This window comes from Canis aureus, chromosome 37, assembly GCF_053574225.1.
Source record: "Canis aureus isolate CA01 chromosome 37, VMU_Caureus_v.1.0, whole genome shotgun sequence".
Taxonomy (NCBI): Eukaryota; Metazoa; Chordata; class Mammalia; order Carnivora; family Canidae; genus Canis; species Canis aureus.
The window spans coordinates 18,291,892-18,315,637 of NC_135647.1; the positions used below are offsets into that span (position 1 = coordinate 18,291,892).

Consider the following 23,746-nt stretch of genomic DNA (forward strand, 5'->3'; position numbering starts at 1 on the left):
TTCAATGTGCAAGTTTTTAATGATGTGCAAGTTTTTAGTTTTGATGAGGTTTGGTTGACTTACTTTTTCTTTGACCGTGCTTTTGATATCATATCTAAGAAACTGTTGCCAGTTTAAGATCAAGAAGATATATGTGTACGTTTTCTTCCAAGAATATTGTAGAATTGGTTCTTAGATTCTTATGGAAAATTTGAGTTGTATTGTAGTATCAAATAAACTAGATGGAAATGGATAGTAGTTCATAGAGTAGACCTACAGCTTAGAAAATAGATATTTGGGGATGCCTGGGTGGCTCAGTGGTTGAGTGTCTGCCTTGGGCTCAGGGCGTGATCCCGGGGCCCTGTGATCAAGTCTTGCATCGGGCTCCCTACATGGAGCCTGCTTCTCCCTCTGCCTATATCTCTGCCTCTCTGTGTCTCTCATGAATAAATAAATAAAATATTTTTTTAAAAAGGAAGCATACTTAACATCTTTACTTTTGGGAGTATAAATAACACATATAAGCTCAATAACGAATGGACTAGAATACACATGAACAAATATTAATTCATTTTCTACATGCTTTAACATATCCCTAATGTGGTTTAGATTTTATTTTTAATTTAGCTTTTAAAATGCTAACATGCTTTCACTGTCAACCTGCTAATGTCAGTATCTAGGTATATGCACCTAAATTCTGTGTTCATCCATCAATATAGTCAATTTTTTACATTTGTCTTTTTTGGTTTTGATGATAGATTTATAATTACAGATTAAGTTAAAGCTAAAAAGTCAGCATCTTTAATGTAACATTCTTTTTTTTTTCCTTTTTGATTTTGTAGTATACAGAAAAATAATATGGCAACAAAATTTTCCCAACATTTTTACACCTATGAAAAATTTTTGCTTTTTCACATCAGAGTCCTCATCAATCATCCATTTGGTTATTCATTCCAGCCCCTTTGCTAGGCACAAGTCAGCATCTTCAATTTGAGGATATAATGGAAAGAACGTTGTGTCAACTCTGCTTTGGGGGTTGAGAAGACACTATCGAATACTATTATTATTACCTAATAATAGAGGGAGGGTAGAAGTTTGATAGGTATAGAAGGATAGATGTAAGCTTTTCAGCTATCTTATTTTATTTTTGAAAATGAAAAAATCTCCAAAATTGCTCAGACTAGCAACACTATGTTTATTATTTTGAGCAATATTAGAGCCCCCAACACACAGTATAGCCTGAACCTTAGCCAGAAAATGCAGAGGTAAATAGTAATTATCTGGATGTTTTTCTTCCTTCACTATCCTTCACCCCACAAAGATGATAGATGATGATAGATTAGATAGATACATTAAAAATAAACCTACTAGTAATTGAAAGGTAACTGGAAAAAAAGAAATTAATTAAAGAACATTAAAACTAGAAAGGAAGAAGTGATGGTTATAAGGAGCAAGGAAGGACTTCCATTTCCAACCAGAATTGATAAAGAGGAAAAGGACTCACCTTCTTTAAAAACTTAGAAAACCTGGGCAGCCTGGGTGGCTCAGCAGTTTAGTGTCACCTTTGGCCAGGGCATGACCCTGGAGACCTGGGATCAAGTCCCACGTCAGGCTCCCTGCATGGAGCCTGCTTCTCCCTCTGCCTGTGTCTCTGCCTTTCTCTCTGTTTCTCATGAATAAATAAATAAAATCGTTTTTAAAAAATTAGAAAACCGGACAAAATGTGTGACACTGTTTTTAAACATTGGATGATAGGGAAACATAGGAAGTGAATCTAACAATTTTCCCAGCCAACTTCCTGGAGAGAATTTCTATGCCACAATGTAGGGGACAGAAACCCAAACAGAATCCCATGACTTAGCCGAGTTAGGGAGACAGGATGCAGAGTTTAGGGAGACGGAGGGCTAGGATTTGGGGCCAAATACCAAAGAAAGAACTAGACACAGAAACAATTCCTTCTAGAGGTCTGAAAAAGGATTCTCTAAAGATTTTGCTAAGAACTGACCTGTAGATAAGTATAAGGATGTTATGCAAGATCAGAAAAAGTCCCCCCTGTAAGAAGTAGGAAAAACAAACTCTTTAGCCTCAAAGAAGGCTTGGAATAGTTCATTTTTTTTCAGGAACCAATGTGCAAATACATCTCAATACACAGGGAATTCAGTAGAGTCCTAAAGAACATACATATTGCATTAGGAGTGAGATCAAACTAGCCCTAAAGCAAAGACATCTCAGGACCAACCCCAGCAAAGCTTAAAAGTAAACAAAGAAATTATAAAACTCTTTCAAATCACTTAGTATTATCCTAAAGCAAATCCCAGTAACATTTAATGGAAGATTTTAAAAATTAACATCAAAAAACAAAATTCATTTTATCCAATATCTAATCAACAGTTATTGGGCATGCTTTCTGGTTCTGGGATAAGATGGAATAGAAATTTCTCCCTATTCCTCCAATTGGGTATAGCTAAAAAAAAAAAAATACAGAACAAAACAAAAAACCCTGAACATTATATATAAAGCAAGCATAAGACAATTTTGAAATATATAGAGAAGAAGGCAGGCCAGCTTGGTGTCCAAAGAACACCACCAATGAGTTCCCTAGGTCTTCCTTTGGCTTAACATGTCCACACTGGGTGCTAAACAATCCAGGAAACCAGAAATGCCAATGGATACAAACAATAAACAAAAAATCTTCAAGAATATTCTGCTCTTTTATTCTAGCCAAAGGACAAGGAAGACTACTTTTAAACAACCACCACTTTATTTCAGCTAAACACTATGGAGAAAAACCTCAGCTCCATACTTTCCCTCAGCAAATGCTGCATGGGAAGTCTAGTCTTCCATCTTCACTGGACTGTAATGAGGCCAAGTTGATGTTGGATTTTCTGATTGGGGACCTAAAATTTCATCACTGTCCTGCAGTAATGAGCCCTAATTTCCTTATGGTATCAAAGGAGACCATATAAAGAATGGAATTATTTAGGTAAAATCATTTATATTCATTTCCTTGTTTAAAATTATATGAGTAGAAAGTATGAGAGAAAAATACAAACAAATGACACATTTCAATACAAATCTAATATTTTAATATCAATTTTGGTCTAGGTCAATGATTCCTACCTCCACAGAGTTAGAACATTTTTCATCCTTTTTGAGTTTCATGTTGTTTTTAAAATTAAATTCCATTAAAATCAATTCATTTTAATTTTTTAGATTATGCATGTAAAGAAGTAGGAAAATGACACAGAACAAAATAAATAACGACACAGTAATAACACAGATGATAGAAGAGCATGAAATGAGACTATGTGCTCAGTGTGTGCAAGAAGATATAGGTATCCACAACGTGATGAAGAGAGAAATGAAGGATACAAAAAAAGACCCAAGAGGAATCTCTAGAGATACAATATGTCAAATGGAAAATATAATGGATGGGATAGATTATCCCAGCAGATCATACACTGGAGAAGGAAACATCATTGAACATTACTGAAATTATATAAAGGGAAACATCAAGAAAAAAGTATTAAAATTAACACAATGTCAATGAACCATGGAACAGATCTAGCAGTACTATGTATGTAAAAATGGGATCCCAGAAAAGAAAGCAGATAATATTTTTGTAGAAATAGCGAATGAAAAATTTCCAAATAATGATTAAAACTAAAAACTAACATGTCCCAGAAGTTCATGAAACTCAAGCAAAAGAAATGTGATAAAGAGTACATCAAAGTGCATCATAGTCAAATTTCTAAAAACTGCTAATAAAGAAAAACATTTTTAAAGCAGTTAGAGAAAAAGGATGCATTACATACAGAGGAACTATTGAAAACTATGAAAATAGACTTCTTGTCAGAAATTATGTAAGTCAAAGGACAATGGAGAGATATCTTTAAAGTTTTAAGAGAAAAACTATCAGTTCAAAAATCTATGCACATCAAATATAATTTTTAAAAATAAAGATGAAAGGAGAAATTTTTCATACTAACAGCAGCTGGGTGAAATCATCACCGCAGTACTGCACTATAAGAAATGTTAAAGAAATTACTTCAGGCAAAACTAAAATAAAACTGTACAGAAATTTGGATCTATACAAAGGAATAAAAGTGGAAATGATAAATATGTGGTAAATATGAAAGGCATTTCCTTTCTTTTTAAATCTTCTTAAAAGATAATCAGTGGTTTAATGGAAAAATAAAAATGAATTGTGAGATTTATACTATGTAGAACTACGAACATTGTGTGAACTGCCAGACACTGATGTCAGGAGCGTAACAGAACCTGAGGGCAATAGAAACTTCATTTTTGGAATCCTCCCAGATTTTGCCCCATGCATCTCTTCCCTTGGCTTATTTAATGTACCCTTTCCCACAACCACAACTATGAATGCCATAGCTTTAAGTGAGTTATATGAGTTCTAGTGATTATCAAACCTGAAGTTGATTTTGGGAACCCCCTTGAACTTGCAGTTGGTGTTGAAAACTTTGAGAAGACTTGGAAGCATAAAGGATTATACCCTCAAACGTTGCATCCCGGCAACTCCAGGTAACAACACAGAAGAAAAGTACAGACCAATGTTCTTGTTAAATATTTAGGCAAAAATCTTTAACATAATTTCAACCAACAGTCTTAAACGTCTATGGTGAATTGATTTTCAGTAAAGGCACCAAGGCAAGTCAATGGAAAGAGAAAAGTTTTTTTCAACATAAGGTGCTAGAATGATGAAAATCCACATGCATAAATAAATATCCATCATTACCTCTCAGAAATGAGCTCATATAATCTAATATGACAGTTAAAACTACAGGAAGCCCAGAAATAATATGGGGAGAAGTCTTTGCAGACTTAGGTTAAGCAAAGTTTTCATAGAATAAAAGACAGAAAAAGCATAAACCTGTAAAACTGATATATTGAACTCAACAAAGTTAAACTTATCTGCTCTTCTAAAGACAACAAAAGGCAAGCCGCACTCCAAGGGAAAATACATACAAGGCATTACATACAGAAGGTTAATACACAGAATATTTTTTAAAGAATTATAATTCAATAATAAAAAAATGAACATCCCACTTTCAAATTGGAGCAAGAAAATTTTGAGGCAAACAAATATATATGGAAGGTAAATAAACATGTAAAATGCTATTAATCATTAGAGAATTGCAAATAAAGGTAATTTAACACCACTACACACATTAGAATGGATAAAATTTTAACTTTGACAAGTCCAAGCATTGGTGAGAACACTGATACCATCTGGAACTCTCATTCATATCATTATGGGAATGAAAAATGATACAAATATTTTGGAAAATAGTCTAACACTTTTTATAAATTTAAACATTACTTACCATACATGCTAATTATCAATGTGCTGTGTTAGGTTCAAATTCATCATCATTCAGTAGAAGGCACAAAAGAGACATTGCAGGAACTAGGGGTTTCTCTTCTCTGTTCTGGTCTGCTGTGTTTTGTGGGGTTTTTTTTTCCTTGTTCTTGCCGCACAACCCATCAGCAGCAACTATATGGGGTTATCCAGTGCTGTATGCTCCAGGTGCATGCCCAGAACTTTCCACCCTTTGCAACAACTTGAACCAAACTACTGCCTTGTTATGGTCTTCCTGATGTGGACACAATATTCTGACAACCTCATGCTCACAATAGCAATGCTACTGCCTCTCTGTACCTGCTCCCCATCTTCAGCTCACCTATAACCCCAGAACATTATCTCTTAATTGCCTGGCAACTATGGACCAGCTTTGACCATAGCAACCTGGTGAACCTCTTCACCATCCAGTAGGCCACAATAATACCTTGTCCAGTTAAGTTTAACTCCCACTAGAGGAAGGCTCCCCCTCTCAACTTTATCATTCTGTGGGTATTCACCCTCATTCCTGTAATACCCTTTAGAGTTCCCTTTATATTTGTATAGTGACTTTCCTATTATAACTTAATAATTCCTTATACTCGCACAACTTAAATTACTATGTAGTTTCTTCTCCTGATTGAACCCTGGCTGATAGACCATATGATTGGTTCATCTGCTCCTAGGAATTTGCTCTAAAAAAGACACATGTAATTTTTATTTAGCAACTTTCAAGATTTTCTTTGCTTTAGATTTTCAGTGGCTTGATTGGAAGTGGTCATCTTTGTGATTATCCTGCTGGAGTTTGTCAGTTTCTTGAACCTGTATATTCAAATCCTTCAGCAAATCTGGACTTTTTGAGCTGTGATATCTTCCAATATTTTTTTCTGCCACATTGTCTTTCTCTTCTACTTCCTGAACACTAATCATATATATTTTAAACATTTTGGACCTTGTCTCTGTAACAAGTGTCTGGGTTCATTTTTTATATTTAAGTACTGACAGCTTTTAAACCAAGCCCTTCTCCTTTCCCTTTCTATCCTACATATGGAGAAGCTGATAAGAAAGCCTCTTTAGATACCAGCAGGAGACTCAAATCACTACTCTGTTGCTCTTTCCAAATCAGCTTGAAAGGACTGCCCAGCTCTCCCAAATGGCCTTGCTGTATAAATAATAAACTTTTCATACCTCTTAGTGTATGTGTGTGGGGTGGGGTAGGTATCATCAGTCCTTAAACAGATTTTGGGTTGTGGATCCATCTACTGTTTTAAGATGGATGGCCACAGTAGTCTTACAAGGACTTCTATTTTTTTTTTTTCTGAGTTACAGATTAAATAATTTATATTAATTGTTAATCAGTTTTCAAATAAACTGACTCATGTTCTAAACCATATATGTTGTTAAGACCCTAAAAGATTATTTTTGGAATATTGCATTTTCCTGTTCTACATTTTCTGTTCAGTCCTTTTTTATAGTCTGTATTCCTATCCCGAAGTTTACTACATTTTCATTTATTGTGAACATATTACCTTTTATTGTCAACATACAATTCTATACACAGTTATCTTTCAAAATGAAGGAAAAATAAAAAGCTTATCAGTATATAAATATCATTGTGTTGTCATTGTGTTGTACCCTGAAATGAACATAATGTTATGTGTCAATTATACCTCAATTTTAAAAATAAAAAAAAACTCAGAAACATCTGGAAAAAAATTATCAAATAAAATGGTAGAGAAGCTATCACCAGAAGACTTCCAATAAAGGAAAATTTCATGAATTTATGAACAGGAGGGAAATAATCCAAGAGGAAAAAATCTACTCTGCAAGAATTATTGATAAGCTAAATATATTAGAAAATATGTAAGAAAAATATTTGAAAAATTGATTAAATGAAGAAATAAAAGTAACTTATAATTTAGCTAGAACTAAAATACCTGTCAACAATTGGATGTAATTTCACGGGGCTGATCAAAACTAATGTATTCTAAGATGCTCCTATGATTCAAGTGTAGGGAATACTCTTGGGCTTTGTAAATATCTTTGTAATTATCTTAGGCTTTGTTAAAAATACATATTGAATAGTTAGATTATGGATTAAAAAATAAACATAGAATTTCCAAACAGGTTTAAGAGGGAAAAATGAATAAAATGAATAAAAATAGACAAAAGAAAGTAATAATCAAAAAGAAGGCAAGGAAGTGGAGCTACAACAATAGAAATGGGGAGATATCATGGAAAGCAAACAATGATATAGCCCAATCCAAATAAATAGTACAATAAATGTAAATGGACTACACCCTGCAGATCAAAGACAAAGATGGCCAAACAAGATTAAAATTCAAAATATTATACGTTGCTTTAAGAAGACACATCCAGGCCCGTCCTCGCGGACCGCTCCCAGACACCATGCCACAAGGAGAGTGACCTCTTCCTTTGTTTTCACAATGGAAGACTCGGGAAAGACTTTCAGTTCTGAGGAGGAAGAAGTGAACTACTGGAAAGATCTGGCTATGACCTACAAGCAGAGGGCAGAGAACACGCAGGAGGAACTCCGAGAAGTCCAGGAGGGAAGCCGCGAATATGAAGCTGAACAGGAGACACAGCTGCAACAGATTGAAACCAGGAACAGGGACCTCCTGTCAGAGAATAACCGCCTTCGTATGGAGCTGGAAACCATCAAGGAGAAGTTTGAAACTCAGCACTCCGAAGGCTACCGGCAGATTTCAGCCTTGGAGGATGACCTTGCCCAGACCAAAGCAATTAAGGAACAACTTCAGAAATACATCAGAGAGCTGGAGCAAGCAAATGACGACTTGGAAAGAGCAAAACGGGCCACAAACATGTCTCTGGAAGACTTTGAGCAGTGTTTGAATCAAGCCATTGAAAGAAATGCCTTCCTGGAGAGTGAGCTTGATGAGAAAGAGAATCTCCTAGAATCTGTTCAGTGACTGAAGGACGAAGCCAGAGATTTGCGGCAGGAGTTGGCTGTGCAGCAGAAGCAGGAGAAGCCCCGGACCCCCATGCCTACCTCGGTGGAAGCCGAAAGGACAGACACAGCTGTGCAGGCCACTGGCTCTGTACCATCCACTCCCATAGCTCATCGGGGACCCAGCACTAGCTGGGTCAAGATGTTGCTTTAGGAAATCCACGGAAGCTGAAGCCCCGGTGTCCCTGTGCGGGAATCGTACCTTTCTTCCCCTCTTTAAACTAGGTTTTTGTGTTTTGAAGCTAGTTTGAGAAATAGGAGCAAACAGTCACATTAGCCAATGAGGCCATTGCCCGTGGCCCCAAGAAATGTTGTATCCTAATCCCCATCCTCCTTGCTGGTGTGTTGCAAATGGGACAGGGACAAACCGGAGCCTGTGGAAAGGGTGCTAAGGTGTGGATGCTGAGGCTACCCGATCATTGTGAGCTGACCAGACCCCCGAATGGTTTTGAGATGCGTTTTTAATATCTGGAGATGCCGTAAAAGTGGGATGTGAGCCTATCTCAGACTCAGGCTATCTTCTAGAACAAAACTTTGCTCTGTGGCACAGGAAGGGTCTGTGTGATGAAATCATGTCTAGGAGAGCAGAGTAGAATAGACACATGCCTTTTAAAAAAGAAACTAGGGTGTAGTGTGCCTCTGGGACATCTTAATCTGCCTCTTACTGAGGCATTTGGAGGTGTGCTTGTTTCAGAGGGGATCTTGTGTAGACCAAGTCAGTTGGAAAATTCGCATCCTCTTTAGATTGATCCTGATCGTTAGTTTTCCTGGAACTTCTGCCCTGGCCTGAGGTTGACTTTTGCTTCAGGACCCTGACAGTCTTTGGGGTGGCATGGCCTTATGAATTCAGCCCTTAAGAGCAGGACTTCATTCAAAGCCTTGATAAAATCATCAGGGTGACCTCCAAATAAGATTAAACCACAGGATTGTTGTTGGAAGCTTCCTTGTCAAAGAAGAAACAAACATGGGATTTCCACTCGGATGTTGTATGTACCCAACCCTGCTTGTTGTGAACTGTGTCTCGCGCTTTTGGAGGCAAGTAAAAAAGAACACATGAATTCAGGAGCATGCATGCAGCTTAATGACCTTTTTTACTAAGTTATTTTTCCAAAAGAATAGCAAAAATATCCTTGAGTTAAAAATAGAACTTCACAAGTGCTACTGAAATTCAACAGAGAATTGATCTCTGGTGCCTGGTTCCTTACCCTGGGAACATTCTAACCTGTATCAGTAAAAAACATACTTTTATTTTTTTAAAAGAACAATAAAATCAAGAGAAACTAATTTTCAAAAAAAAAAAAAAAGAAGACGCATCCAAAACATAAGGACATAAAAACATGAAAGTGTTTGGAAAATGGAAAAAAGATATACCAAGCAAATACTAGTTAAAAGAAGACTGACAAAAAAAAAAAAAAAAAAGAAGAAGAAGAAGAAGAAGACTGACATAACTATATTAGCATTAAGTAAGATACAGTCAAATGCATTACCAGAGATAAAAAGGTGTTAAACATCAGTAAGTGATTCACTTCACCAGGAATATATAGCAAGAATAAACCTACATGAACCATAATAATATAGACTCCAAATATATAAAGTTAAAATTGTCAACTCCACAGTCATGGTGAGAGATTTTAAGGGAGTTGTCTATAAAATGTCAATAAAGCTATAGAAGATATGACTACAAATTAATAACTTAAAGCTAATATTTAAATGGAACTGTACTCCAGATATGGAGAAGATACATTCTGTATAGGTCATACATGAAATTATTGATGGTATGGAAACACTGTGAACCATGTGTTAAGCCACAAAGCTAGCTTCCAATAATTTTAAAGAATTTGTATCATACATCACAAATTCCCGATGACAATGAAATTATCTTAATATTTGGTACAAAAAAGGTAACTAAGGAAATAACACATGTTTGGAACTTAAAAATGCTCTTTTAAATACCTTATTTCAAAGGAAAATTCATAGTGAAATTGGGAAATACTTAATATTCAATAGCAAACTCATGATAAAAGGTAGATATGCCTTCAGAAATTGCATTGATTGAACAGAAAATAAAATTGTAAACAATTTTATGTTAGTAAATGTAAAAATGAGAGGAAATAAAACTAGATGAAATGGATAGATTCCTTAAAAATGTGGCTTACCAAAACAAACACAAGAAGAAAAATATAGTAATAGTCCTCTTATCATTAGAGAAATTAATTCATAACTAAAACATTTCCCACAAATAAAATACCAGTCCCAGATAGCTTTCCATAGGTCTCCACCAAACAGTAAAGGAAAGGGCAAATCTAAGATTCCTCTTTCAGAAAACAAAAAAGAGGGAATTGCCCCCAATTTATTTGATGAGACTACCATAACCTTGATAACCATTAAAACAAACAGTAAAAAAATAGGAATGTATTCAGCAATCTCATTTATGCATATTGATGCTGAAATTGTAGAGTAAGTATTATTATTTCAAACTTAGCAGGAAAACCTAACTATATCCGTTTTTAGGGCTGCTATATCAAAGTACCAAACATGGGCAGTTTAAAATAACAGAGGGGAGCTTGAGTGGCTCAGTCAGTTAAGCAACTGACTTGGCTCTAGTCATGACCTCAGAGTCCTGGAATCCAGCCCCAAGTGGGGCTCTGTGCTCAGAGAGACTTCTGCTTGTCTTCCTCTCTCCCTGCCCCTCCCCTTGCTCGTGCTCTCTCTCTTTCTTTCTTTATCTCTCTCTCTCTCAAAGAAATAAATTAAAATCTTTAAAATAAAATAAAGTAAAATAAATAAAATAAAACCACAGAAACGTACTCTCTCATGGTGCTGAAGGCCAGTGTAAGCAGGGCCATGCTTCCTGCCATGTCATTAAAGGATACTTCCTTGCCTCTTCTAGTTCTGGTGGTACCAGGCACTCCTTGACATGTGGGAGCATAAGCCCAATTTCTGCCTCCATTTTCATATGGCTGTCTTCTCATCGTGTCCCTGTGTCTTCATATGATCCTCTGCTCTCTTGTAACAAAAACAGTCAGACTGCATTAGGGCTCACTGTAATGACTTGACCTTAACCTGATCGTAGCTACAAAGACCTTATTTCCAAATAAGGTCTCATTTATTGGTACCAGGGATTAGGATCTCAACGTCTTTTGAGGGGACACAATTTAATCCAGAGCAGTGACCAAGTTGTGTTTAGCCCAGGAATATAAGACAAGTTCCATATCAAAAAACTGATTATTACAATTCATTATACTAATGGATTAAAGGAGCTAAACCTTATAAATTTTCTAAGCATATGCAGAAAAAGTGATAAAATTCAATATGTCTGTGACTACTAAAATAGGAAAAAAGGAGAAAACTCTTAGTCAACTGAGGAATCAGAAGGAACTTCCTAAACTTGTTAGATGAATATTACAAATATATAGAAAACAAATCTCATATATAATTACTGCCATGGAAAAAACAATCTACAGATACCTGTTATTCCTATTCATTTTTAATATTTAATGGCTGTCCTAGCTAGTGTAGTACGATGGGATGAAAATAATAAGAAAACAAAAGAACTGGTAAAAACAAAATCAAAACTTATCATGAGTTAGTGATTACTGCTTTTTTTCTTAAAGAAAATTCAGAAGCATCTCTAGGTAATTTTTTCTATCAATGGTAGTATAAGTAATTTTAGTGGATAAAACATCAATACAAAAAAGTTCAATTGAAAATATTTAACACTAGCAACAATCAAAAACAGTAATTTTAAGAACCTACACAATAGAAGCAAAAGCTGTATGGTGTAACGTTATAAGGTGATAGATGGTGGTGAACATTGAGTAATGTATAGAATTGTCAAATCAAAATGTTGGACAACTAAAACTAACATTATATGTTAATCACTTCAATTAAAAATTAAAATTAAACTGTACTTGGAAATAAAGTCAACTAAATGCAAGGATGTGCTTTAGGAATAAAATTATATAGTTTTTTTTAAGATATTTAAGACTTTTAAGTTGATAGATATTCCATATTCTTGAAGAGACTCAATATCATGAAAGTTAATATTCTCCCACAAATAATTTATAGAGAATTCAATCCAAATCCTAACCATATTTGTTACCACTGAAGTTGCAAGTTTATTTTACAATTTATGTGAAAGAGCAAAAACCCCTGAATAGCCACCAACTTGGGGAGGACTCTTAAGCTAATGGATTTGAAGACTTATCATAAAGCTATGTAATTAAGATCCTGTAGTATAACTAGATAAATAGATTCCTGGAACAGAACAGAAAGTCTAGACACAAATCCATGCAAAATGGACTGTAATGATTTAATAAATCTAGAGCTTCATATCAGAGGGGAAAGGGCTATTTGAAAAAGTTCTGGGCATTTTAATTATTCTTATTGAAAACTGTTATTAGATTTCCTACATCATATCATATACACACACACACATGAAAAAATTAGCTACTAATTGATTGAAAATCAATGCGAAAGACAAAAGCATAAAACTTTTAAAAGATAACATAAGGGGCGCCTGGGTGGCTCAGTCAGTTAAGCATCTTACCTTGGGCTCAGGTTATGATCTCATGATCAAGCCCTGAGCTAGGCTCCATGCTCAGCGAGGAGTTTGCTTCTCTTTCTCCCTCTGCAGCTCCCCCTGCTTCTGTTCTGTCAAATAAACAAATAAAACTCTAAAAAAAAAGATAAAATAAGAAAATATCTTTTATGACTTACAGAACTATTATGCAAGACACAAAAACGTACAATCTACAAAGAAAAAGATTGATAAACTTGAACTCCATTAAAATTGAAGATGTCTGATAATTAAAAGTTACCATAGAGTGAAAACATAAGTGCCAAGGGTGGAGAATATATTTGTAACACACATAACTGTAAAGAACTTATGTTAAGAATATTTCAAAAACTTCTATGAAATCAAGGAGAAAAAGCTAAATAACCTAAGTTAAAAAAGATTTGGATAGACTGTATAGAAGGGGAAAAAATAACAATACATGGTAGATGGATAATAGGTAGGTAGATAGATAGGCAGATAGGTTGATAGGTGGGTGGATGAGTGGATGGATGGATGGATGGATGGATGGATAGATAAATAGATGATAGATGATGATAGATGATAGATAGATAGATAGATAGATAGATAGATAGATAGATAGATAGACCAAAAACAGTGTTCCTTAGTAATCAGAGAAATAAAACTTAGCCATAATGCTATATTGCTTTACACCTATGGATAAAAAAACAATTTTTAAGTTCACGCAACACAGTGTTGGCAAAATGTGGAGCTACAAAATCTCCCACATACTGTCGACAGGCACACAAAGATAATCACTTTGGAAAACAGTTTGATACTTCCTAGTAAATTTGAACATAATTTTTCCAGCCTAGGATTCAACAACTCCACTAGTTAGTACATATTGAGAGAAATTCTTGCACATATATGAAGAATATGTATACAAACATGGTCATAGAAGCATTGCCTGTAATTGTAAAACCTGAAAGGGTGTAATATCAATCAACAGAATGGAAAATAATTTGTTATATACATATAATTGGGTATTAGATAGCAATAAAATAAAATATCTGTTACTTACATTAACAGATAAATCTCAAAACATAACACTGAACAAAAATAAGCAAGTTAGAGAAAATTATATCCAGTTTTTTTATTATATAAATGTCAAACAAGTAAATCAAAATAATAGATTATTCACATAGATAGGAAAACTATAAAGAAAGGCAGAGAAAAGATGAATACAAACACCTTGATCCTGTTACCATTGAGAGGAAAGGAGAGGGCACGATAGAAAGAAATCAAGGAGGATCATAACAAAAAGAATATCAAGGCAATATTTTATTTCTTGAACTGGGTAATAGATTCATGATGGCTCTCATTATTATTCTTTACATTGGACATAAATTTTTATGTATTCTTTTGTATGTATAATAAATTTAACAATAAAAAACTTTAACAAAAAAGTAAAGACCCACGAACAGAAAACACATTTTGAATAAGAAAAAGGAGACACTCACCCAATCAGACATTAAAACTTTCTAAAGTTACCAGTTTTAGGACTAGGATAAGAACAGACAAATAAACCAAAAATCAATACAAATTACCTAGGAACAAAATAGAGGCTAGAAACGTGTATGTGGGAATTCGTTACATGATAGAGAAGTATGGAAAATCTCTGGGAAAGAATTCATTCATCAAAGGTGGGACAATAAATACACAAAAATTATATTTCTTTTTTTTGGAATAAATTATGCAGAGCAGGATGAGTGAGTGGTTAAGTGTCCCATCACTGGAGTCAGGTGGCCCCATTCTGATCCCCTCTCAGGTACAATAGAATCCAGGGCCGGGGTGGGTCACCTCGCCCCTCTCTAACTCAACCTCATGCATCAGTAAAACAGGGATGATACAATCATAGTAACAGACTCATAGCCTTGTTAAGATTAAGGAAAATAATCCATTTTAAGTGCCCTGTTTGGACGAAAGCTACATAAATGGCCAGCTTCCACAATTTAACGTGATGGGGAGAGGGAGACGGTTTTTAGAATCATTATTTGTTACTTTTCTGTCTCAATCAACAGACTTTGAGTTCGAGCAGCTTGAAAGTAGCAATTATGCCTATTCAACATCATATATTCAGTGCCCAACACAGAACTTGCCATGTGATCGATGCTTAATAAATATGCATCATGTTGCTCTGATGTGAATTAAGAAGGGAAGGGAATGTAGTGCTGCTATAAAAAGGAAAGAGTCAATGTGGGTGCCAGAAAATGCCACAGCTTTTCACTACTGTGTGGAGAAAAACAAAGCAGTGTTTTAAAGGCCAAATTTAATGGATTCCCAAGGTTATGCTACTGTGAAATTATACTACTGTGAAACAGGAATTAGAATCAGTCAATCCAAAATGTAAAATACCATGGAAGATAAGGTAATAAAACATAGTATACTTTAAATGAATAGTCCAATTAGCCAAACACCAGGGAGAACTTAAATCAGAATGTAACTTTATATGAGCAGAACAAGGAGCAACTATTAATACCGACAAGTAAAAAGGACCAAACAAAACAAAACAAAACAAAACAAAAGGAGGGGAGAAGTACAGCAATTATGTGATAATATGCCATCTCATAGGATATCTAACCACCAAAGACATAGCGTAATGCATCCACATAACTCCTTTGTAAGATACTTAACATGCATAATCCATGACTAAAATAAATCAGCAGAAATGAAACCTGATGAAAAACTGTATGCCTACTTTCAAAGAATAGTATCTGTGTTAAATCAGCAAGTGTTATAGCAGGACAAAGTTCACAGCTGCTTAATTTTATAATATGTTGATAGTCACTGATTTAATGTTTCAAAATAAAACAGGCAAAAAAATAAAATAGGCATACGAGAAATATATTATTTAATTGGCATCATTATAAAAAACACTAAAGAAAATATTTTATTTTGAAATCTACATCAGAAACACTGTTTCAGGTGACATTAAAAAGTTTCACAATATTTTGCCTAAAAAAGTGTGATATAAATATACTATCTATAAAAATTTATAGCGAAATCTTCAAAATACTTTGCCTTCCTTTAGAAATATATAGCCAAGAGGTTTACATGTCAGGAGAATTATGATGAGATACTTCTTTTGCCTCCAAAAAAGGATATTTTCAATTTCATGACCAAGAAGAGAATCTAAAAAGCTCTGTTTCTTCTTGCTTTTTCATTATCATTCCAGAAATGATTGACCATATATCAAAACTGGATCTTCCAAGCTATTACGTTTCACCATCTGGTTAACCTTATCAGTAAAGCACTAGAAAACAAACCTCACACATTAGAATTTCATCCACTCTGCGGAGTTATCCTGATCATAAAGAGTTGCCCAAAACTGAGATAAATTATTATGGAGACCAGAAATGGGTTACATTAACTATACATGATTGAATTCAACTAGAAGAATGGCACCTATAACAAACCCTAAGGTATAATGCTGCTGGTGGTGGTGTGCATGTGCAGAACAGAAATGCTGGTCGTTCACTTCATGTTTACCCGATGCAGCATGAGTACATTTACTATATATTCAGATACAAGGACATTTAGAGTTTTTGAGTCATTAGCAATAATTATGCTTGATCCATAAGGGCATCTCAACATTCTGTAACACCCACCATGCACTTCTCCAATGTTTCCGGACCAAATCAGATTTGATACAAAAATTGTCAGGATCCTAAAGTTATGTCGAAACTAATGCCCCAAAAGTAACAGGAACAACTCATGAAAACTGTAGAACTGAGTTTACATTTAGGATGAGAGCCCAATGCGCTATCCAAACTGTAGTCCTAGGAAATATACATTTCAGCCTAAAAATTAATAAAATGGTCCCAGAAGATTTTAATGGAATTAAATGGAAGATAGCACCCAACATTCCTGTATCCTTTTCATCTTTGCCTGTATTAAATGCAGGAAAGAAATGGCTTTACAAGTGAAAGAAATTATTTGTGATCTAAAATATTCTGGGGATAATACACAAAGAAAGTAAGGTGCAAATGTGATAATAAATGCTCATATTGCTTACTTTGGGGAATGTAATTATCGTGGCTGTGGTTATGATTTTTGGTAGTTCAAAAGCTACCTTATCATTTTGCTACACACAGTATGAAATTAAGTTTGGTGTTTTGCCCACAAGAGTACTCCATGTCACTCCTAACACAGTTTCTCCTTTCATTCTCACAGAATGCCAAGAACTTCCAAAATGCATTACCATGCAAATGTCTCGGGTGACTTTACTACACATTTATATTGCAAGGTAATCAATAAATTATTATTTCAATATTTATTGGAATCTCAGAATAAGAAAGAAGACAGATTACACAAATTCATCTTCTGTGATTAATGGATGTTCTAGCAAAAGGCATACCCTGATGGAGTAGGTCAGTATGCAGACTATATTACTGAATATTTCAACCCGGGTTGTAAATATAGTATCTGTTTCTCTTAGGGACTGTCACACTGAGTGCAGTATAAAAGGCAATAAATTTCAACAGATTAATTAACTCTTTGGTTACTGGGGCTGTGTGTCACCTATCCTGGCACCTAATAAAAATTCCTTTAATGCCAAGACATAAAGAAGGGCCTCTTTGGAAATGAGTTATTAACAGCATTTCGTGAATAGATGGAGAAATTGTAACTGAGCCATTTAAGTGTCATAAAGTGCAGCAAAGGCTGCTGGAGGCCTCTGAGGGACGCCGAGCAATACCATAACAATCAAATCTGAGATGGAAGAGGGATTGAGCTGTCCACTCAGAATTTTTATATTGTCAAAGAGCAGCGAGGAAATAATGTGATCAAGAAGTGAATTAACCTTGTGTGTGAAAGAAAGGGGATGATCTGATGGAAAAGGCAGTAAAGTAAAAATCACTCCATAATGCCTGCATTGCAGGCGAGCCATGAGGGGCTCCTAATGTCTGCAGGCTGTCAGAGAACAGATTCAGACCTCTAAGTACTATAAACCCATTACCTGCATTAGCCTGTAATTGGAATACATTTATTCATGCTTTTTTAGTTCTTCGGGGTCTATGTCTTGTATACCCACAGAGCATTAATTCCTATAAATGTTCTATCTTTGCAGACTCCTGCAAACAAGGAGATGGTCTTGGGTGAGAATTAACATTCAGTGAAGCAAAAGAAGAAGAAAAGTGCTCTGCACGGAGCAGGAGGTTTGTATATGCACCTTCCATTTCGTACTACACTGTTTAATTCGGCACCTTGACTGCCTCCCCCAAAGATTCTCTGGATGCTTTCTGATAATGTCCAGTTGCCACGTTCTTCAAATTGTTATATTTCACGGGGAGGGTTCCCCACAAGCAGAAAAGAATATCAAATACTAACCAGCTGTTTCTTACTAACGCTTGCATAACTATCTTGCAAAATGTAAATTTTTCACTTTCTCACTTGAGATTGAATCTTAATATATGACACTTATAAAGTTCTACAGAAAAGGCATGTAGTAAAAAAAAAAAAAAGGAAAACCCATGTGGAAATAATAATATAATTTAAATCAATATTTTTTTTTTCCTAAAGACCACCTTTATCCTAGGTCACTTAGCAGAACCAAGTAGGTGTCTGGCACATAGAGCCTCTACCATGTACCAGGCACCACTCTAAATGCTTTAAATATATTAACTCAGGTCACCTTGAAGACTGCCTTGTGAAGTAGGTACTTTTACTACTATCTTCATCTTATAAATTAGAGAACTGAAGCACAGAGAAGGTATGCAAATTCTTGAAGGTCACACAGCTGCCTTGAACACCAGCAATTTTTCTAGGAGTCTGGATTCTTAGCCATTTTGCAAAATTGGCTCACCAAAAAATAGTTAATAGATCCCGCATACTACTTAAATTACTCTCCCCAAGCAGTGAATATTCTATTTGTGCTATAATAGTTAAACTTAAAATTAAATATGAGTGTCTGTGTATGTGTATATGTGTGTGTGTGTGTTGTTCTTGGGGACTTGACACCTTCAGCTGTCCTTTTCTTCTATCTCATCAAACATTCTCTTTTTCTGTCAGGGAAAGTTGTGCCCTAGTCTTCTGACTTTATGACTCCATCTCCTTGATCCTACAGCCCCTTAGTGCTTTCTTCAACCCTTCACAGCAGAGCTTCTCTGAGGAGTTGTATTTGCATGCTGTTTCTACTTGCTCCTGTCCTATGCATTTTCCAATCTCTTCCAATCTGCCTCCTTCCCCACCACTCCACAGAAACTGCAATGTTAAATTTTAAGGTTGCTTTTGAGTCTTGTTTTTCTTTGACCTTTTGACAAATAGGACACAATTACCCACTCTCTCCTCCTGCCTTTGTGGCTTCTAGGCTACCACTCTCTGCCTTCCCTCCTACCTCCCACCTACCTGAGTTTTTCTTCACTGGCTCCTCTCATACCCAGCTCTGAGATGTGGAGGTTCATCACATTCTCTCAGACCACCAACAAATAAATAAAGAAAAAAAAAGGAACTACTTTTCATTCAGTTGCTTAAGCCAGAAATCTAGGTGTCTTCCAAAGCCTCTTCATTCTCCATCTCGTTTGCCAGATATTGGCTTCAGGGCAATATTTTATCCAGTTCCAGCCACCAAGTATGAAGGAAAGATTTTCCTGATCTGTACAAAGACACATAAGAAGTGCTTCTCTCATCCAGGTGATGGCTCACACCACAGCTACAGGTCTGTGGCTCTTTGAGAAGACATCACTGACACGGCAAGAAAGGCAGAGCAGAAAGTGGTGAACACCTGGGTACTTGATTGTGCTCCAGGATTGGCCAGCCCTACAGCTGTCTTACCTCTAGACATACTATGTCTTCATACTATGTAGTGTATATTATGTACTACAACAAACTCCTCATGGTTTAAGATGCTTTTTAGTTAGATCTTATACTATTTGAAATCAAATGAAATTTGACACATTCCTCCTCCATCAATTATCTGCATAGTAAATCACCTCCAAATTTAGTGGTTCAAAACGATAATAAATGTGTATGTCTCACCGTTACCTTAGGCCATGAATTCAGAAGTGGCTTAGCTGGTAGTCCTGGCTTGAGATTACCCATGAGGTTGGAGATGTGATGTTGACTAGGGCTGCAGTCAACTAAAGGCTTGTGGGGGGGTGAGGGGGAGCAGGGACATCTAATTCCAAAATGGTTCATCTGAACACATCATACCCATTCACAACTTTGTGCTTGCCATTGGTGGGGACCTCAGATCCTTCCCGTAGTGGATTCTCCATAGGTTGCTGAGACACAACATGGGATTTTTTTGGTCACTGATTTAATTTCTTTGCTGGTTGTTGATCTGTTCAAGTTTTCTATCTTTTCCTCTTCCAGTTTTGCTAGCTTATATGTTTCTAAGAACTCATTCAGTTCTTGCAGGTTTCCAATTAGTTGGTATATAGTTTTTCATAATATTCTCCTATAATTGTTTATATTTCTGTAGTGTTGGTTAGTATTTCTCCTCTCTTGTTGGTGATTTTATTTATTTGGTCCTTTGTCTTTTCTTTTTCATAAGTATGGCTAGAAGTTTACCAATTTTATTAATTTTTTTTAGAGAACAAGCTCATGGTTTCATTGATCTGTTCTATTTTTTCTAGTTTCTATCTCATTTATTTCTGCTCTAAATTTTTTAGGAATTTATTTATTTATTTATTTATTTATTTATTTATTTATTTATTTATGAGAGAGATACTGCAAGCTAGGGGAAGAGCAAAGGGAGAGGGATAAGCAGACTCTGAACTGAGCACAGAGCCCCATGTGGGGCTCGATCCCAAGACCCTGAGATGACCTGAATTGAAATCAAGAGCTTAACTGACTGAGCCAGCTAGGTGCCCCTATTTCTGCTCTAAACTTTTTTATTTCCTTCCTTCTGCTGGCAAGATACAGAATCAATGTACGGAAATCTGTTGCATTTCCATACACCAATAATGAAGCAACACCAAGAGAAATCAGAGAATCCATCCCATTTACAATTGCATCAAAAACCGTAAAGCTAGGAATAAACCCACCCAAAGGGGTGAAAGACCTGTACTCTGAAAACCAGAAAACACTAATGAAAGAAATTGAAAGGCATTCCATGCTCATGGATTGGAAGAACAAATATTAAAATGTCTATATTACCTAAAGTGTTCTACACATTTAATACAATTTCTATCAAAATGCATGTTTATTTTTAAAATCTAAATATTATCATATTTTGATAAAATATAGATATTGATCTCAGAGCCAAAGAGATTTTAATTAAGTGGTTCACTCTGAGGCATATTTTCTAATGTCTTTTGTTTATGTAAGTAATAAATACATAACTTATGGATTTTCCTCCTGTATTTAATTAATCATTTAAATATTGCACAAAAGAAAAATATATATATTCTTTAATTTAGAAAATAACAGAAATGGCTTTCAATGGGTGAATGGATAAACAAAATGTGGTAGATTCATATACTAGAATATTATCAGTAGTAAAAAGAAATGAGCTATCAAACTACGAAAATACATGGAGGAACTTTAAATTAAGCATGTTAATAAGTGAAAGAAGCCAATCCAAACAGGCCACATACTAGGTAAATCTAACTATATGGCATTCTGGAAAAAGCCAGAGGTTCATGAGAGAGGAAGGAGGGATGAATAGGTGGAGCATAGGGATTTTTAGGTCAGTAAAACTATTCTGTATGATACTGTAATGGTGGATACATGACGTGTCATTACACATTTGTCCCAGTCCATCGACATCAAGAGTGAACCGTACTGCAAGCTATGGATGTTACTTAACGATAATGTATCAATGTTGGCTTATCAATTGTAATAAATATATCAATCTAAAACAAAATGTTAATAATAGGAGAAACTGGGGGAAGGTACATGAGAACTCTTTGTAGGTATGCAAAAATACAAAGTGTGTGTGTATATATGCATATATACTTTATATAATGTACACATATCGCATATTCTATATATGCATATAGAGAGTACACATTATATATAATGAATAAGAGGGATTGTAATAATTTAGTGTTAACTATGTGGTATTAAGTATTAAGGTAGCTGAAGACAGAGAAAGGGGAACAGAAAGAGATAATGAGGTATAAAAACGAAGTCCCCAAATGTGAGGGATTGTAGACGTGGATGAAAAGAACATAGTGCAGGCTGCTGAAGCAGAATGGATGAAAGCTCAGAAGGAGAAACACTATTAGGGGTACATTTCTACTAATAATGAACATTATAATATTAGTATAGGACAGTGAAGAAATTGGCCTTGACTGGGCTTGTGATTTATTGATGTATTCAACAAATATTTATTTGAGCAACACCGTGATAGGATGCTACAGAACTTTCAGATGTATTAGATGTCAACTCTGCTCTCAAGAAGTTAGCTGGAAATTGAGAATTATAGGATTTTATAATCTAGGAATAGATCAAGAAACTGATCAGCCCTGTTTTACTACTCACTGTATACACACAAAGACCGACATAGACAACCAAGTGCTCTTAACAGGGGAAATTATGTCCATGTGGACTGTTTCCCTCAGCACAGAAATGGTGTTATTTAGGTCTGAAATGTTTCTTATATTTTTATATTATTTTTAACACAAAAGAAAACCTTTTATTTCTATTACATTTATCTGTCGGTGTGTAAGAGATCTGTAACCACTGACTCTTCCTACAATCATGAGCTGCTGTTGGCATGGAGGATCTGTGGGTATTGCTCCTTCTATAGGGAACTGCATGTCTGAGCAGGAGTAGTCTTGGCCACTGAGCAGCCTCAAGGCTTGGCTTTGTCAGGAGCACTGCTCTGGAAGACAGCACGTCAGGATTGGGAACCCTAAGGGATTATCTAGTCACGTCTACAGTTCAGGGATCCCTTGTCTAAAAACCTCCCAGACAAAAAGGCCATTCCAGTCTCTGCTGTGCATTGCATGAGACAGCTGATTTCATTTTGGAAAGCAACTGTTCTTCAAGTCAAGGGAATGAGAAATGATGTATTGTACATCTCAGTTTAGTTCCAGGACTGCCTTCCAGAGCCACGTAAGTCTAATTCCTTTTTTTGTAACAAACTCTTAATATTTGAGGACAATAATTGAGGACCCATTTATTTCAATGATTCTGCTTTATGTCACAGTTTCCACACCTGACCACACCACAGTCCCTCTCTTCTGCATAAAAATTTTTGTTTAGGGCACTTTTTGTGGCTCAGTTGGTTAACTGGTTAACAATCAATATACCTTTGGCCTGGGTCATGATCCTAAGGTCCTGTGTAGGCTCCCTGCTCAGGGGAAGTCTTCTCCCTCTCCCTCTCCCCCTTCCCACTGCTTGCGCTCTATCTCAGTCTCTCTCTCGCTGTCTCTAATATAAATAAATAAAAATCTTTTTTGAAAAAATTTTTTGTTGGAAACCCAACATTTAAACTTATATCATGCACTCACACACTTGTTCTTTCCTTCCTTCTGTCACAATCAGTTTGAAAGGAACAGTTAGTTGGACCTACCAAACATGTCAGGATTAATTGCATGATGAATGAATAGCAAATTATACACAATATGAACACACATGAAAATATATAAATGTAAAAACAAGAGATATAAAAAAATAAATAGCTCTTTTACCATGTGAGGATACTACAAGAAGTTTGGGACCTCAAAAGGACCCTTACCCCACCTTGCTGGCACCCTGATCCTGGGCTTCCAAGCTGTGAAAAACAAATTTCCATTGTTTATAAGTGAAAAAATAATAAAAATAAGCAAATATACATGAAAAGACCAAAAAATAAGTTCTATGTTTTATATAGACTGAGCCCCTGTTTTGGCTGAGCCTAATTTTTCAATTAGGAATCTGTAAGATACCATTAGATGAAAAAAAGCCAGGT

General features: G+C 35.5%; 1 long non-coding RNA gene and 1 pseudogene across 1 annotated transcript in view; both read left to right on the plus strand.

Annotated features, from left to right (window-relative positions):
• Positions 1-18,062, plus strand: part of LOC144306343 (uncharacterized) — a 36,470-nt gene extending 18,408 nt beyond the window's left edge. The window contains exons 2-3 of the long non-coding RNA XR_013373414.1: positions 17,080-17,152; positions 17,975-18,062. This is a non-coding gene — a long non-coding RNA (uncharacterized LOC144306343). The remainder of the gene's footprint in view (positions 1-17,079; positions 17,153-17,974) is intronic.
• LOC144306833 (nuclear distribution protein nudE homolog 1 pseudogene) lies at positions 7,727-8,458 on the plus strand (annotated as a pseudogene).
• Positions 18,063-23,746: the final 5,684 nt, after the last annotated feature.